The following is a 23,851-nucleotide window of genomic DNA, read 5'->3' on the forward strand; positions in this document are numbered from 1 at the left end:
CTACCAAACGTTGAGTGGTTACTTAGAGAGTGGTCGTGGAAAATAAGAGACCATCCTGGGTGTTCCAGGCCTGGGCAAACTCCCAGCTGAAAGCAGCCGCCCCAGGGACTGCAGCTTCATCATGTGGAGCAGAAGAACCTCAGCACTGAGCTCAGTCAACCCACAGAACTATCAGAAATAACAAATCCTTATTAGGTTAAGCCATGAAGTTTTCAGGCAATATGTCACATGGCAATAGAGAACCGAAACAGAGATTTTATAATAATCCGTTCTTTTTCTTCTACTGTCCTACTCTGCTTTTGAAGTTATGCCAACTAGCAATCAATACCTGTTTTCCTATGCCTCTTGCAGAAGTGACCCAATAACAAAATAAGAAGCCAAAATACTAATGGGGCAGGGGTAGAATTCTTTTTAAAAAGGAGCTCACACTGATTCCCTCTGCTATTAGTTTTCTGTTTTCTCTCTTTATAACTTCATTCAATATCCAAAGTCTATATCAGTGCTCAAAATGGACACCAAAAGAAAGGCAATTTTTGTAACAAGAACTCCATCCCTTTTCAGGATTCTAGTCTTGAAAGTCAGTGCAATGACCCAATTTACGTAAATAGAGCAGACTTTTTAAAAGACATCAGGAGATGTTCTGCAATTTATATTAAAGTTACCAAACATTAGCTCTTTTTTTTTTTTAAAGATTTTATTTATTTGACAGAGAGAGAGACACAGCAAGAGAGGGAACACAAGCAGGGGGAGTGGGAGAGGGAGAAGCAGGCTTCCCGCCGAGCAGGGAGCCCGATGCGGGGCTGGATCCCAGGACCCCAGGGTCATGACCCGAGCTGAAGGCAGACACTTAACAACTGAGCCACCCAAGCACCCCAAAACATTAGCTCTTTAAAATAAATTTTCTCTCAGCTAAAAGGACAAACTAGAATGCAATCATAGCTCTGTCATATATAGGTGTGTAACTTGGGCAAGTAATTTTATCTTTCTCGGCCTCAGTTTCCTCATCTATAAAAAGAAGACAATGGACCAGATACTCTTTAAGTTCCCTCAGACTTTGCCAATTTTCAAAGATGTATGTCATTTTTCAGGTAATGTCAGCTCACTCTTAATCCCTTATTGTGATCACGTTAGTGTCAACTAAAAAGTCTTTCTCTATTGCCCAAGGCAGGAATGAATATATCCTTAATCTAATATTCTACCCCTGAATAATTGAGGTGATTGTATAATTAACTTTCTCTCAGAAAGCATAATCCTAATTTTTTTTACTCCATCATTCTATAAGAACAAAGAAGTATGACAATTTGTCTTTACCATGCTGGTCTCTAAATGGATACCTATTCTTCATAAAGTTCATAAGAAGTTAGTACATGTTTTGCTTGTGGAAAAGATCTGATAGGAACTGAGAGAGGGTAATAGCTTTAGCATGGAGCAAAATACCTTCAAAACTCACTGGTTCTTCTGACACTGAAAATGCTGATGCTGAAAATACTTTGTACTTCAGAGGGTCTTCATGAAAACTTGCTAACTTCTGGGTTTAGTCACAAACAGAATTTGAGTATAACTCTAGTTAAACAAGCAAAAATAAAAGGGCTCTTTACCTTGTTGCATTATTATAGTAAAATACGGTAAATATTTGGTATGATAAAGTTAGTTTTCATTATAATATCTAGGAAAGGAACAATATGGTTCATTAATTCCACAGACAATTCCAAAATTCAGTGGTTTCAACCATATATGGAATCAAATAGATCTGGGGTGGAATCCTGAATGAATCATTTACCAGCTGGGTAGCCTTAGGCAATTTGATTAATCTCTGAATCTCAAGTTTCTTCCCTACAAAGCACAGATTTCTGTTTATGGCATAAAAATGAGATAATGCATATAAAGTGCCTAGAATAGTAAGCACCCAGTAAATATAAGTTACAATTAAATGTGAGCTCCATGAGAGCAGAAACCTTGCTTGTTTTGTTCACCTTTCTATCTCAAGTGCACAGAAAAGTTGCATAAGTAAAAGATGATTACTCTGGTCAACAGCTCCAACTTCTTTTTGTGGTCTTGCTACATTGTTTATCATGTAGAAGTCACCTGCCTTGAATTTCATGCCCTTTAATTTGAACCATCTAAAAGACAAAAATCAGAGGGAAAAACCCTACATAGATCACCAATCCCTGGTAAATTAAAGTTACGAGCATGAACTTAAAGACAACCATGACTCACAGAGAATAGAAGAATCGCTCATCACAAAATAAGTAACTTTGGAAGTTGTCCTAAGTGCCTTTACGAAAGGCCACTATTTTTGGTGAGCTTCTGCTTTGGTAAAAGTTTTCTAACAGACAAACAAGTAAATTGGGTTTTAGAGGTCCCTGCAGAATAGTTGTAATTCAGTCTGATAGAGGAATAAAACAGAAAAAGGTTCTAGACAATTTGCTCCAGGTCAGTCGGCGATCAGATTGAAATCAGAACTTATTGCTTAATTTCCTAATTATTATTCAATTACTGATCATACTTATTTGCCTCCTATATTGAGAGAATTTGGCTAGTGGTATGAAGCAACATTAGAAAACAAGGTATATAATGTGCGGTCTCAATCTTCCTTCAGGGAATTCAGGCTGAATTTGCAACAAATCTTATAAATCTTACAAAGATCAATGATCAGAACCTGCCCAGGGGTCCTGCTGCCCTCGATGGAGAATCAATTCTGGTTCACATTCACATGAGCATACTTTTAGTGTGGCAAACATTGGTGGTAGAGGATGAGATTGTCCCATCCCCAAACTGCCTAATCAATCATCCCCTGTGAAATGAGCCAGTTTATTGGGTCTCTACATATGGTAAACACAAAACCATACAAAAAGATTCACATTCCAAGATAAAACTCTGATATTTCTATAATTACAGAAGCTAATACGGCTATTCATAAAGTCAATGAATGTACGAGACTTAAAAAGCAGAAGAGAGAGTTAAGGGAATTAGAGAGGAGGCCAAACTATAAATATGGAACCTGGTATTAAATGTTCTAGGTACCTGATAATAGATGGTTTATGACATAACTCACATCAAACTACAGTGACTACTTTCATCTTTCTCCACTCCCACTCCTGTGAGAAGGAAGATAGCAAGCAATAGGAAATGGGAAAAGATAGTTTATAAGGAGAATTCCCTGGGGCGCCTGGGTGGCTCAGTTGTTAAGCGTCTGCCTTCGGCTCAGGTCATGATCCCAAGGTCCGGGGATCGAGCCCCACATCGGGCTCCCTGCTCTGTGGGAAGCCTGCTTCTCCCTCTCCCACTCCCACTGCTTGTGTTCCTGCTCTTGCTATCTCTCTCTCTGTCAAATAAAATCTAAAAAAAGAAGCAGCAGCATTCCCACAGACAGAACTCTGGCTGAAACTTGGGTGTCTTGTTCTTTGCACCCAGGGTTGGATAATCCAAGTTATAGAAGAGCTCTCAGATAATTCTAAATCTTCACCTTCATATCAGGTTGTTTGTAGCTTCTGATGGGATTTAAAGACTCTAAGAGCTAATCTATCTAAATGTAAACAATCGTTTTGGTCTCTGTTCTTTACATGCTAATATTAAGAAAGTATCCTTTTATGTTGTGGAAGTCAGGTAAACTACAGTCAAGGTCTGTCTGTGGCTTGAGGAAAGGCTGACTTGAATCAGAGATGTGGGTTTGGTTTGATTTCCAGAGCATACCAAATAACTTTATGCTAGTTCTTCTTGAGAAGTTGATGTGTACATGTGCATAAAATGTATATTAGAAGTATATTAATACAATTCTATCTCAACGGATTTAATTCTTAAATGCTACATATACTTGTTTAATCTCCCATTTTAAAAGTAGAAAAGGTTAGATTATAACATCAGGTTAGCTCTCTTTGAAGCAGGTAATAATTAAGTTGATTCACTGTTGCAATTACTGTCAAATCCCCCTTAATTACGAGAGATTTTATAGCAGCTTCATTATACGTCTGCTATAATGCATTGTGGCCCTAAGGAGAAGTGTTGCAGGAAATTCTGCATAGCATGGATAATTCTAACCTGCAGTTACAGCTTCCAGCAAAAGCTCCTGCACTAAATTTATCTTTTTTTGACATTTCTCCCTGTTACTCAAGCAGTTAAATGAGGTAACATTACTGAAATACCTACCTAACTTTGAAAGTTAGAATTGATTTCTCCATAGACATTAAAAACAAAACAAAACAAAAAGAAATAGAGAAGGGATAAATTAGCCTTCAATAATTCCTGAAAAAGCATTAAATTATGTTTAATAATGAATTTAGTTTCTAGCATCCAAATAGATGAGATCTATATCAAAATCACAAATATATCTCACATTTCTACTTCTTATGGATATTTCTTATATGATAAGACAAAAATTATTACTGAATTCCTAACAGATAATCTTGAAGAGGATAATCAACTGCTTTTTATTTATCAATGATTTTTCAACTAATTCCTGGGAAAAGCAATCACTTAAAAAAGGTCATTTTTAAGTTTCCACATCACTGCTTGTTTTCATTGGAAAAATCTTTACAAATCAGAGCCTGCAAATTGAGTAAAGTTCAAAACAGATAACTGAATAAAGTCTCTCACATATCCCTTTTTGACCAAGGAATTTACTCCACAGAATATATTAGATTCAGAAAGGGTTGCAGTGTCAATGACACTATTGGCAGCTGTGTTAACAGTTAAGGGCCTGGCTTTGTACAGCAACACAGTTATTAAATTTCTCCAGAGACCATGACTCATTAATCAAATATTCATACATCTCTGTAAATACACACTGAACAGAGAATACCCTCAGAGCTGAGCATCCCAGTACAAGTGCTCTTTCATGTAACACTGACAAAATCCTGAGAACATGCGGTCATGTTCTGCATTTCTAATGCACTATGTCCTCTTTAATACTCCATTTCCTAAAAACAGAACACAAATGATCTTACTGATCGCAAGTGTTAAAGGGTTACAATTAAAATTATTCCACTATTGCTTCATACCGTCTTTTTTTAAAATGAGGACAGTGAATCAATTCTTCTGTTCTTTGTTTACCATCAAACAAGTAATTTTTTCCCAGGCGGATGAAGAAACCCAGGCCATGGTCCTATTAATACAAGAATTTGTATTAGCATGAAAACAACAAATCACTACTTAAACTAGGAAGGCCAAATAACTTAACATATTAGCAGACATGAACTTGCTATATTTTGCAAAGTCCTCAGTCTGCTTAATACCACTGGGAGTTTTCCTCCTATTGTACAGTAACAAAAGGTTCTTTCTCAATTGCAGTCTCTGGAAAATCGGGGTCTGAAAGACATGGAAAGAAGAGAAGGCTCAAAATGTAGCCTCATAAGGCTACTAGGATCAGACTCTTCACCTCAGGGTAGACAGGATGTACTACGCAAAGGGAAGAGAGAAAGGGAGCATCTTACATAAACTTCCCATCTATCTCACAGTTTCTGAAACAACGGGAACCCGATTCTTAATGCCAGTAAAATATAAGCAGATCTGTCAAGGGCTATCTCCTCTTCAGCCTGTCCAGTCTACTAACCAAACTGCCTGTGTCTTTAATCCCAGTTCTCCAGAATTCTGGCCATATTAGATCAAAGACTTCCAGCTGCCCAGCTTTCATTCCCATGCAGTTCAGTCCCCCTCCACTCTGTGCTATTTTTGCTTGTGCCTTCTTCTCTGTCCTTTGGAAGCTCTCACTCAATATGGTGCATGGAAAACTAGAACAGGCTTTGGAATGAGGAGAGGTTTAAATCCCAGATCTGCAAATTACCAATTGCACTAACTTGGTAAGTGACATTACCATATCTGACCCTCAGTTACTTCATCTCTAAAATGCAAACAGTAAAAATACCTAATTTCCCAGGATTTTTGTGAAGATTAAACTAAATATACTAAGTATTTTATAATTGTATAAAATACTTAGTAAGTGCCCAAAAAATGGCCACTGTTGCCATTAGTATCATTACTGCAGTCATCAATCCTCTGTCTCTTAACATCAACTCAAACTTTTATTTTTCCCGACAATACTAAGGAATTCCTAAACTCACCAGCAGAGACTCCTCCTTCCATTTAAACCTCTCTGATTCAGAGGGGTAGCTTTGCATTCCTACTTCCAGGTGCTGGCTCTGTCATCATTCACACCTTCTCCTACTGATGCTCCCACCATCTACTTCAGACACTCAAAATGCTCCAACTCCAGACTGCAGCCTGAACTTCTGTCTTGACTAACATTCTCTTGACCTATCATTCTGTGTCCCCCACTTTCTTACTCTAAATCCTCTGGTAAACTGGTAAAGTCAATGGACCCATTCTCAAAATATATTTAAATATAAATGAAATACATATGGCTACAAAGGGAATCGTTGTTAAAAATATTTTTATATTTGTGACGTATGTATCTGCTTCTTTATCAACACATTAATAAGTCCTAGCAGCAAGTCCTGCCATAATTTCAAAGCAGTGTAAATATTTCAAAATAACTGCATTAATTATGATTTCAAAGTATTTATGATTTCTCTTAGTGACAAAGTCCTAGGTACTGCTGATACAACTGTATTTTGTTGCCTATATTCTTAGTGGAAGAGAAATACTGTGTTTCAGTTAGATGTTAATGAAAATAAAGATGTAATTTGTTTGCATCCAAGTTCATAGACTCTTGAATTCTTTTTCTGGGTTCATCAAGTTAAGAACCTGTACATTAAATGATATACTGTTCTTCAGCCCCATCGAAATACACTAAGTTCATCCATAGACTCTATAGAATTATATCTAGGTAAAACAGACTGTAGGAGTAGGCTTTAGAAATCATCTTCCAATTTTAAATCTTCACATTTTAAAGTGTTAGAACTAAATCCCAGTTCTTCTGACTTCTGTACCCGTTGTTTATTCCTTCATAGTGTCTTTCCTCCCGTGTTTCTCTCCCAAGCATCTACCTACATAAGTATTAATTTCAGCCTGATACTCAAAGCCCTCAAGGCCTTCAATAAACATTTCATTCTTATCACACATTTTTCTGTCCACATCATCACAGGATGTTTATCATCATCCCCTTACTAAATACCAGTGCCCTAGGCAGTAGAACAACCAGAATCAGTCACATGTGCTTCAAATGCACCCTAGGGGGATGGCCCTCCACCTTGACCCCACTTTCATTTAGAAAACACGTCCATGGATCCTCTCTCTGGGTCCTTGTGCTGTTTCCTTATTAGCCCAAATACTTACCTCGTCCCTGCCTTTATATAAATCATGCCAGACTTCTAGTATTCATCTCAAATACCACCTCCTCCACAAAGACTTTCCTAACCCCCATAACCAGATATAAGCTCTCTTGAAACCAAATATAATTTTATTTTGTATAAGTTCTAAGTCTTCTCTTCCCCTACCAAGTGTGAGTTTTTTGTATATTTTCCCCACCTTTAAGTAAATTTCTAAGTTCCCTGACAAAAGTGTCACTTTATCTCAATGAATTCTATACAGCCTACAGACATTCAATTATTAGAATAGAATTAAAGGTTTTAGGGGATTTGGGTTTTCTTTTTTTTTTCTAAGTTTTGTCCTTCAATGCCATTTCACACACAAAAAAATACTCTTAAAGCCTTTTCAAATCTTAAGGCAGACATGAATGAAATCTTGACAACAGTTTTAAAGGCTAATACTTACTGAGTATTCACTATGGGCCAGGCATTTTTTCTAAGTGTTTTTGCATGTTTCCTCGCTTAATCCTCCCAATAGCCCAGTATAATAGTTACCATTATCCATATTTCATAGATGAAATTAAGTAGCATGCTCAAGGCCATGTAGCTAGTAAGTGCTAAAGTCACAATTTGAGCAGAGCCAGTCTGACTCTACAGTTTAACCAGTTTATTAATGCCATCTCCACTGTATAACACTGAAGCGTGACAGGGAAATTAAATATCTGTTTTTTCCTAAATACAAGGATTCATAATTTTCTCCAAACTAGTAGTTTTAAGTGAATATGGGTAGTCTTACTTTTGAAGCACTTGCTGTGGCCACTGCTTGGATATAACAGAATCTATAATTTTACACGTGACCATAATTATAAGACCTACGTTTTACATGTTTTTTTAATTTTTTTTTTGTTTAAGATTTTATTTCTTGGGGCACCTCTTGAGTGGCTCAGTCAGTTAAGCGGCTGCCTTCAGCTTAAGTCATGATCCCGGGGTCCTGGGATCAAGCCCTGCATTGGGCTCCCTGCTCAGTGAGAGCCTGTTTCTCCCCCTCCCTCTGCCGGCCGCTCTGCCTACTTGTGCTCTTTCGCTGTCTCTCTGTCAAATAAATAAACAAAATCTTTAAAAAAAAAAAAGATTTTATTTATTTATTTGTGAGAGAGAAAGTGAGAGAGCACAAGCAGGGAGAGCAGCAGGTAGAGGGAGAAGCAGGCTCCCTGCTGAGCAAGGAGCCTGATGTGGGACTCGATCCCAGGACCCTGGGATCATGACCTGAGCCAAAGGCAGACGCTTAACCATCTGAGCCACCCAGGTGACCCTACATATTTTTTTTGTTTTAAGATTTTATTTATTTATCTGAAAGAAAGAGAGAACACAAGTGGAGGGAGGGGCAGAGGGAGAGAGAAAGGGGTCAAACAGACTCCCTGCTGAGCGAGGATCCCGATACGGGCCTCAATCCTAGGACCTTGAGATTATGACCTGAGCCAAAGTCAGACACTTAACCAACTGAGCCACCCAGGCACACCACTTGCGTTTTACATGGTTCATTCCTTTCCAAACATGTACCTTTGGTGTTTGGAGCCAATTTTATACTATGTAAAAATTCATAACACTTCATGTTAGAAAAACAGAAACTGAAAAAATGAACAAAAATTTTGCAGAAATTAAGCTGATCCTAAAATTCATATGAAAATACAAGGAATTCAGAATTTCCAAGATTATCTTGAAAATAAGAAAGTTGGAAGACTTAACACTTCCGAATTTCAAATTTTACTACAAAGCTATAGTAATTAAGATAGTGTTGTACTGGCATGAGGATAGACATAAAGATAAATGGAATAGAACTGGGAATCTGAAATAAACCTTATATTTATGGTCAGTTGATTTTCAGCAAGAATGCCAAGACCAGGGGCACCTGGTGGCTCAGTCGTTAAGTGTCTGCCTTCGGCTCAAGTCATGATCCCAGGGTCCTGGAATCAAGCCCCGCATCGGGCTCCCTGCTCGGCGGGGGGCCTGCTTCTCCCTCTCCCACTCCCCCTGCTTGTGTTCCCTCTCTCACTGTGTCTGTCTGTCAAATAAATAAATAAAATCTTTAAAAAAAAAAAAAGAATGCCAAGACCATTCAATGGGGAAGGAATAGTCTTTGCAACAAACAGTGCTGGAACAACTGGATATCCACATGCAAAAAAAAGGAATATGGACACTTATCTCACATCTTATATAAAAATCAACTCAAAATGAGTAAAAACAAAAAAACCCAAATGTAAGAACTAAAACTATAAAACACTCAGAGGGAAGTATAAGTGTAAATCTTTTTAACCTTGGATTAAGCAATGGTTTCTTAAATATGACACAAGCAACCAAAGAAAATAGAAAATAGATAAATTGGACTTTATCAAAATTAAAACCATTTGTGTTTCAAATGGCACCATCAAGAAAGTGAACAGAATGGGAGGAAATGTTTGTAAGTCATATATCTGATAAAGGACTTGTATCCAGAATATGCAAAGAACTCTTCCAACTCAATAATATAAAGACAAATAACCCAATTTAAAATGAGCAAAGAATTTGAATATATACTTCTCCAAAGAAAATATACAAATGGCCAACAAGCACATGAAAAGATGTTCAACATTATTAGTCACTAGGAAAATGCAAATCAAAACCACAGTAAGGTACCACTTTGTACACACTGGATGGCTAAAATGAAAAAGACAGGCAGTAACAAGCATTGTTGAAGAAGTAGAAAAATTGGAACCTTCCTTCATACAGTGCTGGTGGGATTGTAAAATGATATAGCACATTGGACAACAGTTTGGTAGTTCCTTAAATAGCTAAACACAGAGCTACCACATGACCAGCAGTTACACTCTTAGGCATATACCCAGGAGAAATGAAATGAAAACAAGTGTCCACACAAAATTGTGTACACAGATGTTCGCAGCATTATACATGATAGCCTGAAAGCAGGAACAACCACTGTCCATCAATTGATGAATAAACAAAATGTGGTATATCCATCAAATGGAATATTATTCAACCACAAAAAAGAAGGAAGTGCTGATATATGCAACAAGTTTTGAAAGTAGCATGCTTAAGTGAAAGGAGTCAGATACAAGGGCCACATCTCTGTTTGAGTCCATTTATATGAAATGTCTGGAATAGGCAAATCCATACAAACAGAAAGCAGATTAATTAATAGTTACAGGGTTTCTTTTTAGAATAACAAAAATATTCTGGACTTTGATAGTGGTAATCATTCACAACTCAGTGAATATATTAAAAACCACTGAACTGTATACTTTAAATGGGTGAATTACATCTTAATAAAGCTGTTACTTAAAAAAAAAAATCCATGAGACACCACTTCACACCCACTAGGATAATAGTCAAAAAAACATTAGATTTTCATATGTAATCTGATTCCCCAAATCACCTTAAATATTATAAAATTCGGACTTCTGAACATCAGCTGACAAGCACGTTGCGCTCTGAGACGATGCTGCCTGCCAGCTAACGTCACAATCTTTGTGTAGCAGCTTATACAATATTGGATTTTATATTTCATTTCCCCTTATTTTGTAAACATGACAGGAAAATAGAAAAATGAAAGTACTAAAAGTCATGGTAAGAAATGTAGGTCTTGCCCCTTAATTTGATATAATTAATATAAAGATAGAAATAATTATTAGCCTCAGGGTGCCTGGTTGGCTCAGTCAGGTAGGTAGCCGACTCTGGATTTCAGCTCAGGTCATGATCTCAGGCTCTTGGGATCCAGCCCCATGTCGGGCTCAGCTGTTAGGATTTGGCTTGAGGATTCTCTCGTTCCCTCTCTCACTGCCCTTCCCCCTGCTCATGCACTCTCTAAATAAATAAATATTTTTTTAAAAGAATTCTTAGCCTCAATGAAATGCTTACTTTGTCAGTCAACTATATGTTTGACTATAAAAGAATAAAAATAAAGGACATCTATGAAATGCTGTAACTGTATCATCCAAGATCATGTCAAGCTTATATGATTAAAAATCATTTTACAATGCTTTTAACTCTTTTAGAACCTTCCTTAAAACATTGTTTGGAAACATCTATGGTTCAATTCCTTGAGATTCAACTATTTTAGTATTTATAGGGTCAAATATACAAAAATAAGAGTCTCTCTAAGTACAGGCATGAAACTGGCCAAGCACAATGGGTCAGTTTTAGGAACCAGTCACAAGACACACAAAAAGACTACCATGCAAATCAGAGGCTTCAGACAATGTTAGTATACAAACCAAAATGTAGAAGACTGGTAAGTGGTGGCTCTCTCCGTCAAACATAATTTTTTTTTAAGATTTATTTACTTAGTTTGAGAGAGAGAGCACACGTGGCAGGGAGAGGGAGAAGAGTCTTAAGCCGACTCCATGCTGAGCACAAAGCCCAGGGTGGGGCTCAATCTCATAACCCTGAGATCAAAACCTGAGCTGAAACCAAGAGGCAGATGCTTAACCAACTGTGCCATCCAGATGCCCCCAAACACAATTTAAAAAATAAGAATCAAAATTCAACCTATTAAACATGCTTAAATGTTTAAACATGAACACAAAACGGAAGGGAATATGGACAATTGAAAGTAATGTATGTATTTTTTTAAGATTTTATTTTCAAGTACTACACCCAGGGTGGGGCTCGAACCCACAACCCCAAGATCAAGAGTCAACATGCTCCACTGACTGAGCCAGCCAGGCACCTGAAAGTATATGTTAAAAGAACAGAAGTGTGAGGTGAATTTTTTTTCTGGGATATCTACTTAAAGTATTTTGGAAATAATTTAAATATATATGTGCATCTTTCCATTAAAACCCTCTGATTATTAACTAGACTCCTGACCATAAACTCTCTTGACCTGTTCCATTATGTGATCATCCAAGTCCCAGGACTCTTATTGTTACCTTAATCCCAGATCTAATTCCCCATCTTAGATTTATTAATTATAATTTAATATAAGTAAATTGATCACAATTATGTTGAGTAAATAGCAAGTAGTATGTAAATATTAGTTATAGGGATGCCACATTACATAACTCCAGGTAGTGCCATTCACATAACATATACCAAAGATAGCGTCCCTTGGAGTTATGCAGCATGGCAGCCCATATCCAATTCCTGGGATTGGTCAGTATTTACTTTCTTCCAAAGCCTACATCAAATTTTAAATCATCCCAGCCTACAAGCCTTTTTAATTCACTTTTTTAATTCATATTTTTTAAATCTGTATCAGTTTGCTATACTGTATTTTCCTATATTTCTAATTTTGTTTACCTTTTCTACTTATAACTTCTTTTTAAACCCATGAATTCCCAATTCTTGTTAACTCTTATTAGTATAAGATATACAAAAACATAATTATTAATTTAATTTTCAGTAATTTAAATGGAAGAGAATTCTCTGTGGAATTTTATGTTTTACTCTTGAATGACAGTATCTGGACTTGTTGACTTAAAATAAGGGAAGAGCTAGTAGGAAGAATAACTTAAGTTGGTGGAAGAGGAGAATCCTGAGCTCACTTCCTCACACAGACATACCAGGGCTGCACATACATATACAGCAACTCTCTCTGAGAACAGCCTGAAGATTGGAAGAACAGCTTTTCCACAGCTAAAGACATAAAGAAAAAAACCACATCAAGAAGAGTGGTAGGGGCAGAGATGCCATCTGGTCAGGACCCACAACCCCAGTGTGGCAACCCACAAGTAGAAGGATATCACAGGTGCAGAGGTCCTCCCTGAGGGAGTGAGGGGTTCAAGCCCCACATTAGGCACCTCCCACCCTGAGGACCTGCAGCAGAGAGACTAGCCTCCATAACATCTGGCTTTGAAAATCAGCAGGGATTAACTCCAGGAGCTTTGAAAATCAGTGGGGCTTAACTCCAGGACAGCCAGAAAGCTATAGGAAATCAAGACTCTGCTCTTAAACAGTCCATGCACAAACTAACTCCAAGACCCAGTACAGAGGCAGCAGTTTGAAAAGTGCCTGGGCTATACATGAATATTTATTGACTAATTTTAGGACAAGTGCTAGAGAGGCAAGGATCTGTAGGAACTTTCTCCGGGAACAGAAGCACTGGTGGGTACCAGTTTTCTTGCCCTCCTGCTTAGGCCAACATTGGTGGGTACCAATTCTGACATTCTCCATCTACGTTGCTAGCACCATTCACCCTGCCCTGGCATTCCCCTGCAGACCCACCCCACCCAACCTGCCTACCCTGGCTGGCACCCCTCCAAAGCAGCTCCTGTCCCATAGGATAGGGATAGCCCTGCCCACCAGCAAGCCCACAAGAGTAGTGGCCAGGCCTTGCAGGAAGCCACATTGGGTCTAGCCCTGCCCACAAGTGCACCCATCTCAGTCTCAGCCAGCCAGACGAGAGTGCGTGTAGTCTACACAGGGGACAGGGGACACCCTCAGAGTGCCTGGTTCTGATGACTAGGAGGGATTGCACTTCAAGGCCACAAGGAACACCTTCTGTATAAGGCCACTCCCTCAAGACCAGGAAATTTGTTGATCTACCTAATATATAGAAAGGATAAATGAAGAAACAGAGGAATATGTTCCAAATGAAAGAACAAGACAAAACCTTAGAAAAAGAACTAAAAGTGGAGATAAGCAAACTACCTGATAAAGAGTTCAAAGTAATGGTCCTAAAGATGCTCACAAAATTCAGCAGAAGAAGGGATGAACACAGTGAGAACCTCAACAGAGAAAGAAGATATATTTTTTTAAAAAGTTAGAGCTGAGGGGCACCTGGGTGGCTCAGTCGTTAAGCATCTGCCTTCGGCTCAGATGATGATCCCAGGGTCCTGGGATTGAGCCCCACGTCAGGCTCCCTGCTCAGCGGGAAGCCTGCTTCTCCCTCTCCCACTCGCCCTGCTTATGTTCCCTCTCTCGCTGTGTCTCTCTCTGTCAAATAAATAAAATCTTTAAAAAATAAAAATAAAAAATAAAATAAAAAGAGCTGAAGAATACAATAACTGAAATGGAAAATACACTAGAGGGAATCAATAGCAGATTAGAAGATGCATAAGAATCAGTGATCTGGAAGACAGGGTGGTGGAAATTATCCAAGCTAAAAAGCAAAGAATTTTAAAAAATGAAGATAGTTTAAGGGACCTCTAGAAAAACACCAACCATACTAACTAACATGCATGTTATAGGAGTCCCAAAAGGAGAACAGAGAGTGAAAGGGAAAGAAAACTTATTTGATGAATTAATAGCTGAAAATTTCCCTAACCTGGGAAAGGAAACAGACATCCAGGTCCAAGAAGTACAGAGAGCTCCAAACAATAGGTACCAAAGAAGTCCATACCAAGACACATAATAATTAAAATGTCAAAAATTAAAGAATCTTGGGACGCCTAGGTGGCTCAGTCAGTTAAGCACCTGCCTTCGGCTCAGGTCATGATCCCAGAGTCCTGGGATCGAGTCCCACATCAGGCTCCCTGCTTAGCCTGCCTCTCTCTCCCTGCTTAGCAGGGAGCCTGGTTCTCCCTCTGCCCGCTGCTCCCCCTGCTTGTGTGCTCTCTCTCTCTCTGAAAATAAGTAAAATCTTTTTTAAAAAATTAAAGAATCTTAAAAGCAGCAAGAGAAAAGCAACTAGTTATGCAAGGGAATACTTGTAAGACTATTGGCTGATTTTTCTTGGCTGATTTTTCAGCAGAAAATTTGCAGGCCAGAAAAAAGTGGCATGATATATTCAAAGTATTGAAAGAAAAACACTTACAACCAAGAATATTCTACCTGGCATGATTATCATTCAGAATTGAAGGAGAAGTAAAGAGTTTCCCAGGCAAACAAAAGTTAAAGGAGTTCATCACTCTAAACCAGATTTATAAGAAATGCGGAAAAGGCCATAACTAGAAGTAAGAAAATTATGAAAGAAGAAAATCTCACTGGTAAAAGCAAACATATAGTAAATGCAGTGGATCAACCACTTGTAAAGTTAATATGAAGATTAGAAAACAAGAGTAGCACCTTTCTACTTGCTAGATGGGATGCTGCCCAATTCATGGATCATCCAATAAAGCCAATTAGATCTTCAAAAAAAAAAAAAAAGACAAAAGTAGTCAAATCAATTACATTTACAATAATTAGTTAAGGGATACACACAATAAAAAGATATAAAATATGACATACAGAAAATGTAGAAGGGGGTGTGACAATGTAGTGCTTTTAGAATGTGTTTGACAGTATGGCAGATCCACAAATAGTTAAAAATAGAACTACCCTACAGTCCAGCAATTGCACTACTAGGTATTTACTCAAAGGATAGAAAAATATGCATTCTGCCCCTCCCCCCACTCATGCATGCATTCTTGCCTTCTGTCTCTCTAAAATAAATAAATTTTTTTTAAAAAAAAAGTATTAAAAAAAATTCGAAGGGATACATGCACCCCAATGTTTATAGCAGCATATCAACAATAGCCAAATTATAGAAAGAGCCCAAAGTCCATCAACTAATGAATGGATAAAGATGTGGTATATATATATATATGTGGTATATATATATATATATGTATATATATATATATATAATGGAATAGTACTCATCCATAAAAAAGAATGAAATCTTATATTTGCAATGAAGTAGATGGAGCTAGAGTGTTATGCTAAGTGAAATAAGTCAGAGAGGCAAATACCATGTGATTTCACTCATATGTGGAATTTGAGAAACAAAGCAGATGAACATGGGGTGGACGGGGAGAGGCAGGCAAACCATAAAACAAACTCTTAACTATAGAGAACAAACTGAGGGTTGCTGGATGGGATGTGGGCAGGGAGATGGGTTGCGTGGGTGATGGGTATTAAGGAGGGCACTTGCGATGAGCACTTGGTGTTGTACGTAAGTGATAAATCACTAAATTCTATACCTGAAACTAATATTACACTATATGTTAAGTAACTGGAATTTAAATAAAATTTGGAGAAAAAAAAACTTGTATTTTATATGTTTATTCTATAATTTCTTAATTCAGTATTTACTCAATACACATTCTGAGATTTTTATATTAAAAAATAGAATGTGTTCAAACTGATATGACCATCAACTTAAAATAGATTGTTGTATACAGTAGATATTATATATGAATCTCATGGTAACCACAAACCAAGACTTATAATAGATCCAGAAAAATAAAGAAAAAGGAATCCAAGCATAACACTAAAGAAAGTCATAAATTATAAGGGAAGAGATCAAGAAAAAAGGAACAGAGAAGAACTACAAAAACAAGGACTAAAATAAGTACATATTTATCAATAATTACTTTAAATGTAAAGGGATAAAATGCTCCAATCAAAAGACATAGGGTGACTAAATGGGTAAAAAAAACAAGACCTATCTATATGCTACCTACAAGAGTCACTTCAGACCTAAAGACACATACAGACTAAAAATAAAAAGATGGCAAAAGATATTCTATGCAAATGAATAAATTTAAAAAGCTGGAGTAGCACCACTTCTTTCAGACAAAACAGACCTTAAAACAAAGACTGTAACAAGAGAGGGCGCCTGGGTGGCTCAGTCGGTTAAGCACCTGCCTTCAGCTCGGGTCATGATCCCAGGGTCCTGGATCGAGTCCCGCATCGGGCTCCCTGCTCAGCAGAGAGCCTGTTTCTCCCTCTCCCCCTGCCTGCCTCTCTGCCTACTTGTGCTCTCTCTCTGTCAAATAAATAAATAAAATCTTTAAAAAAAGAAAAACTGTAACAAGAGACAAAGAAAGGTATTACATAATGACAAAGGGATCAATCCAACAAGAGGATATAACAATTGTAAATACCTATGCACCCAACTTAGGAGCACCAAAAATATAAAGCAAATATTAAAAGGCAAAAAGGGAGAAACAGAGTAATACAATAATAGTAGGTGACTTTAAGACCCCATTTGCATCCCTGATACTGGCAGAAAATCCATAAAGAAACAGTGACTCTGACACATTAGATAAGATGGGCTTCCCAAATACAGAATATTCCATCCAAAAACAGCAGAATACACATTCTTTTCAAGTGCCCGTGGAACATGCTCCAGGATAGATCATGTTAGGCCACAAAACAGTCTCAGTAAATTTAAGATTGAAATCATATCAAGCATCTTTTCCAACCACAATGGTATTAAATTAGAAATTAATTACAAGAAAACTGGAAAAAATATAAACATATGGAGGCTAAACAACATGCTATGAAACAACCAATAAGTCAACAAAGAAAGCTAAGAGGAAATCAAAAATATTTGGAGACAAATGAACATGGAAACACAATGTTCCAAAATTTATGGGTCACAGCAAAAGCAGTTCTAAAAAGGAAGTTCATAGTGATACAGGCCTACCTCAAGAAACAAGAAAAATCTGAGATAAACAATCTAACCATACAACTAAAGGAAGAAGAAAAGAAGAAAAAATAAAGCCCAAAGTTAGCAGAGGGAAGGAAATAATAAAGATTAGAGTGGAAATAGAGATGGAAGAAGGAAGGAAGGAAAGAGGGTAGGAAGGAAGGAGAGAAGGAAAAGAAAAAGAAAATCAACTAAACTAAGAGCTAGTTTTGAAAAGATAAATAAAATTGATAAACCTTAGCCAGATTCATCAACAGAAAAAAAGGGAGGACTTAAAATCAGAAACAAAAAAGCTACAGATGACACCACAGAAATACAAAGGATTATAAGGAACTATTACAAACAACTATATGGCAATAAACTGGACAACCTACAAGAAATGGATAAATTCCTAGAAACATACAGTCTTCCAATATTAAATTAGGAAGAAATAGAAAATCTGAACAGACCAATTACTGGTACTGAAATTTAATTCATAATCAGCAAATTCCCAGCAAACTGAAGTCCAGGACCAGATGGCCTCACAGGTGAATTCTACCAAACATTTTTTTAAAGATTTTATTTATTTATTTTTATTTAAGAGAGAGAGTGGGGAAGGAGGGGCAAGAAGGAGAAGGAGAGAATCTCATGATACTCCACACCGAGTGTGGAGCCCGATACATGGCTCAATCCCACGACCCCAAGATCATGACCTGAGCTGAAATCAAATCAGATGCTTAACCGACTGAGCCACCCAGGTGCCCCTCTACCAAACATTTAAAGAAGAATTAATACCTTTCTCCAACTATTCAAAAAAAAATTGAAGAGCAAGGAACACTTCCAAATTCATTCTGTAAGACCAGCATTACCCTGATACTAAAGCCAAAAACACACACAGACACAGACACACACACACATACATTCCAGGCCAACATCCTTCATGAATATAGATGCAAAAATCCTCAACAAAATATTAGCAAACCAAATTCAACAATACTTTTTTTTTAAGATTTTTTATTTATTTTTCAGAGAGAGAAAGAGGGGGAGAGAGAGAGCACAAGCAGGGGGAGGGAGCAGCAGGCAAAGGGAGAAGCAGGCTCCCTGCTGAGCAAGGAGCCCAGTGTGGGACTCATCCCAGGACCCTGGGATCATGACCTGAGCTGAAGGCAGACAGTTAACTGACTGACCCACCCAGGTGTCCCTCAATAATACTTTAAAAGTATCATACGCCATGATTAAGTGAGATTATTCCAGGAATGCAAGGATGGTTTAATATCTGTAAATCAATGTGATGCACCACATTAACAAAATGAAGGATAAAAATCATATGATCATCTCAATAGATGCAGAAAAAGCATTTGACAAAATCCAACATCCACTTATGATAAAAACTCTCAACAAAGTTGGTAGAGAGGGAACATACCTCAACATAAATAAAGGCTATATGTGACAAACCCACAGCTAACATCATACTCAGTGGTGAAAAGCTGAAAGCTTTTCCTAAGATCAGGAACTAGACAAGACTGCCCACTCTTGCCACTTTCATTCAACATAGTACTGGGAGTCTCAGACACAGCATTCAGACAGGAAAAAGAAATAAAAGGCATCCAAGTGGTAAGGAAAAAGTAAAACTGTCACTATTTGCAGATGACATGATACTGTATATGGAAAACCCTGAAGACTTCACCAAAAATACTAATGAATTGAGCAAAGTTGCAGGATACAAAACTAATATGCAGAAATATGTTATGTTTCTATATGCTAACAACAAACTATCATAAAGAGAAATTAAGAAAACAATCCTATTTATAATTGCATCAAAAAGAATAAAATGCCTAGGAATAAATCTAACCACAGAGGTGAAAGACCTGTACTCTGAAAACTATAAGACATTGATTAAAGAAACAGAAGATCACACAAATAAATGGAAGCACATACCATACTCATGGACTGGGAGAATTAACATTGTCCATACTACCCAAAGCAATCTACAGATTCAATGCAATCCTTATCAGTAGCATTTTTCACATAACTAGAACAAATAATCCTAAAACTTGTATGAAACCACAGAATACCCCCCCCTAGCCAAAGCAATCGAGAAAAAACAAAGCAGGAAGTATCACACTCTCAGATTTCAAACTATACTACAAAGCCTTAGTAATCAAAACTGTATGGTACTGGGACAAAACCAGACACGTAGAACAATGGAACAGAATAGAGAGCCCAGAAATAAACCCACACTTACATGGTCAGTTAATCTATGATAAAAGAGACAAGTATATACAATGGGGAAAAGACGGTCTCTTCAACAAATGGTGCTGGGAAAACCAAACAGCTACATGCAAAAGAATGAAACTAGACCAGTTTTTTTACACTATATACAAAAATAAACTCAAAATGGGTTAAAGACCTAAATGTATGAACTGAAGTCATAAAACGCCTCAAAGAAAACATAGACAGTAAACTCTTGAACATTGGTCCTAGAAATATTTATTTTTGGCTCTGTCTCCTCAGGCAATGAGAACAAATGCAAAAATAAATAATTGGGACTATATCAAATTAAAAAGCTTTTGCACAATGAAGGAAACTGCACAAAATAAATAGGGAACCTACTGAATAGAAGGAAATATTTGCAAATAATATATTTGATAAAGGGTTAATATCCAAAATTTATAAAGAATTCATACAACTCAACATCAAAAATAAAACAGTACAATTAAAAAATGGGCAGGGGACCTGAATAGACATTTTTCCAAGACATATAGGTGGCCAACAGGCATATGAAAAGGTGCCAATATCACTAATCATCAGGGCAATGCAAATAAAAGACACAGATTATTACTTCACACCTGCCAGAATGGATAGTATCAACAAGACAAGAAATAACAAGTGTTGGAGAAGACATGGAGAAAAGGGAACCCTCCTACACTGTAAATTGGTGCAGCCACTATGAAAATTCTTCAAAAAATTATAAAATAGAAATACCATACCACTTAGCAATTCCACTTCTGGGTATTTATCCAAAGAAAACAAAAACACTAATCCAAAAAGAATAGCAAAATATAGAAGTATCCATCAATAGATGAATGGATAAAGATGTGATACATACATATGTGTGTATATATATCAGAGAAAGACAAATAACATATGATCTCACTTATATGTGGAATCTAAAAAACAAAATAAATGAACAAAACAGAAACATATTCATAAATACAGAGAACAAACAGGTGGTTGCTGGAGCAAAGGGGGGACGGGGCAAGTGGCAAAATAGGTGAAGAGCATTAAGAGGTACAAACTTCCAGTTATAACACAAGTCATGGGAATGTAAAGTACAACATAGGGCATGTAGTCAACAATATTGTAATAACTTTGATGACAGATGGTAACTACACTTTTATCATGGTGATCATTTCATAATGTATATAAATGTTGAATCACTATGTTTTGCACCTGAAACTAATATAATATTGTACGTCAACTATACTTCAATATATAAATAAATAAGGGAAGATTGAGTTTCTAAATTTCTGGAGGAATTGGTTACAGAGTAGCATAGTAATTTGCCTGCCTAATAACATACATGTATTCTTCACTTTTAATATATTTTTCTTATATGAGAGAATAAGTGAAATTTTATAACTAGTTGTGAATGTTTTGGGCCATTGCTTGCCACCAATAATGTTGAGGAGGACTATAAAAATGAAAGAGAAGAAAATGCTAATTCAAAAATGTGTCTGCAATACTGACTCTAAATATTGTTCAAAGCTTATAGGTAAGGAGAAAGTCTTTATCTAACGATGAAAACCGCACAAAAATGCTTAAGATTTCTAAACTGAGTTAAGATTCAAACTATAAAATGATATAAAATTTATATTTTGGAATAGGATGAGATGTTTCTAATTTTTTCTGGTCTAATGTTTCACTTTTTCAATTCAGTATCTCAAAATATTCGGTCTAAATGCTCAGCTGAATATAATACACAAAATTGTGGTGATTGGCAGTATTGAGGCTATAATAAATAATATACAATATTTATTCTCCTAAAATTTTTTAAAGAAATTTACTCTTCTTTTTATTGAAAATAGTAATCCCTTTCCAAGAAATTGCCTCTATCAATATATTTTGGATATTTTAACTAAAAATTCTAGTTTCCTCCTTATGTCTATTTCAGTAGAAATTCATACAGTTATTTAATATTTTCAAAGTGTTTTCTCATTATCTGTTCTTTCTCTTATTTCCTACTTCTGGAAAATTCTTAGAGTGTGCTTTTTTTAGTTATATTTGAATATATAGTCAAAAAGACTTAGGTATACAATGCAAGCCATTGAAGGTGATCTGTGATAAAGCATGAAAATAAAACTTTCCCAGTTCCAAAATAATTAGCAGAGAAAAGGGGGGGAAGCTAGACCATATGATTTGACCAGAAATACAGTGCTTTCCAGCATGCAATGAGAGAAAGTAACTAGAGATCTCTAAAAAATTAAGATTTCTGACCTAACACTGGATATATTATGTAGTTAAGTCATTTTTGCTCTTTTATTCCTTTAATTCTTCTAAAAACAAGATGGAATTAACATATATACTTTCAGATATGCTTGCCCTTGGACAATGCTAAGGTTAACAGAACACAAAAGTGACCTAAATTTTTAATCCTATAAAGTTGTCTTCTCAATAATACAGATTTAATGGGGTTAGTTTAATATAAAAACAGAAAAATGAGTACCTCGGGGAAATCCTTTTGGACATACTTGTACTGTAAAGGATCTTTTCATTCACTCATCCAGCAAATGACTCTCAACATTGTCTGCTGGTGGTTAATATATTGACAAAAGGGGATTCAAAGTGTCAAATCTTATGAGGAAGAGAGAAAAGAAACCTTCACCATCAAAAAGTCACATTAAGAATTTTAAAAATTCATTTCTGAAATGTTAATGGTAAAACTAGTACCTTAATATTGATGTCCAAATGCAAGATCCTCCTATAATAATCCTAACAGAACACCCATCTTAGTACCTTGTCTTTTTTTTTTTTTACTTTCCTTTATTCCAGGCTGAAAGAGATCATCCATAAGCTTTATTGACCGAGTTTATTGGCTGTCAGAGGTTGAAATGAAATCTGTGTTCAAAACAAAGTCTGAAACCAGAATATACAGTACCTCTATTCTAAATCTAATAATGTAGTTTTGTTGCTGCCCTTCCAATAAAAGAGTAGCACAACTTTTGACTGGTCCTCAGCTGAAGTTGAATAAACAGGCAAGATAAACCAATCAGCCTATCTCGATTTTCATGAATGCATGCATTCATTCATACACATTATTGAATACTTTTTATGTGCATATTATGCTGATCATTTCCAATTCTACACATTTATTCTCAGTCATGGGGATAACTGTATTCAAGATTGGTTTGTTTTGTCTGTACAGTATTCTGAGTATTTTCAATGTAATTCAACGTAAAGGAAGTTTCTGCCTCCTCTCACCTCAACTTTATTCAGGTCTAATTATAACCTACTTAAAATGATCCCCAAAGATGGTGAGAAAATAACAGAATGCAATAGTATAAGTCTAAACTTTTATATAGTTCTTGTAAGAGGATACTTACAATCAGTTCTGATTCATTTGAAGGTGTGGGTACTCTCAGTTGATGTGTTTGTTGTAAAATCCTGTGAATACTGCAGGCGTATATAAAGAACAAACTGCAATAATTTAGACAAGACAACTGCAGTGCATAAAATCGGGCATACTACTGGTTTCTTATTCCTATAACTGTTTTGACATTCTAGGAAAATTAGTACTGGACTTAATTTGTCTAGATTTTATCAGGCATAAAGGAAAATTTTAGATTTCAGGCCATTTATACCAATTCAATAAACTGTCTTCACAGGGAAATGCCAAACCTGATTTCTCTCATCAGGCATACTAAAGCAATCTGCCCCCTCTGTTTCAGTTTTGCATGCAACTCTAAACCTAACAAATAGGCTTTCTGATGGAAGAGATCAGTGACTTTAAATGATACACAATTTTTATGTCTTTATAAGTCACCTCTCCACACTGAAACATGAAAGCTCCATAAAATAAGTTAATATTTTGCTTTCAGAAAAACAATATTACCTGCCTTCATTATAAGTAAATAGACTTCATATGAGACAATGATTTTTTTCAAATTAAAGAACTAAAATAATCCTATTAAAACCAAACAAAGGTATTTTATGTTCTCACATCTTTATTAAAGTACAAAATCCTGGCTGAATAATAACTCATATTTTTATATCACAAATTTGCCTTTCAGTAACACATAATACACTTAAGGCAGATTTA

General features: G+C 36.4%; 1 long non-coding RNA gene across 1 annotated transcript in view; it reads left to right on the forward strand.

Annotated features, from left to right (window-relative positions):
• The window catches only part of LOC141373434 (uncharacterized), a 207,923-nt gene that overhangs the window by 51,452 nt on the left and 132,620 nt on the right, over window positions 1–23,851 (forward strand). The gene's annotated exons all lie outside the window — the stretch shown is intronic.

The sequence above is a fragment of the Callorhinus ursinus genome, unplaced genomic scaffold, assembly GCF_003265705.2.
Source record: "Callorhinus ursinus isolate GAN/ISIS: 27379988/994484 unplaced genomic scaffold, GSC_fseal_2.0 scaffold9, whole genome shotgun sequence".
Classification (NCBI taxonomy): Eukaryota; Metazoa; Chordata; class Mammalia; order Carnivora; family Otariidae; genus Callorhinus; species Callorhinus ursinus.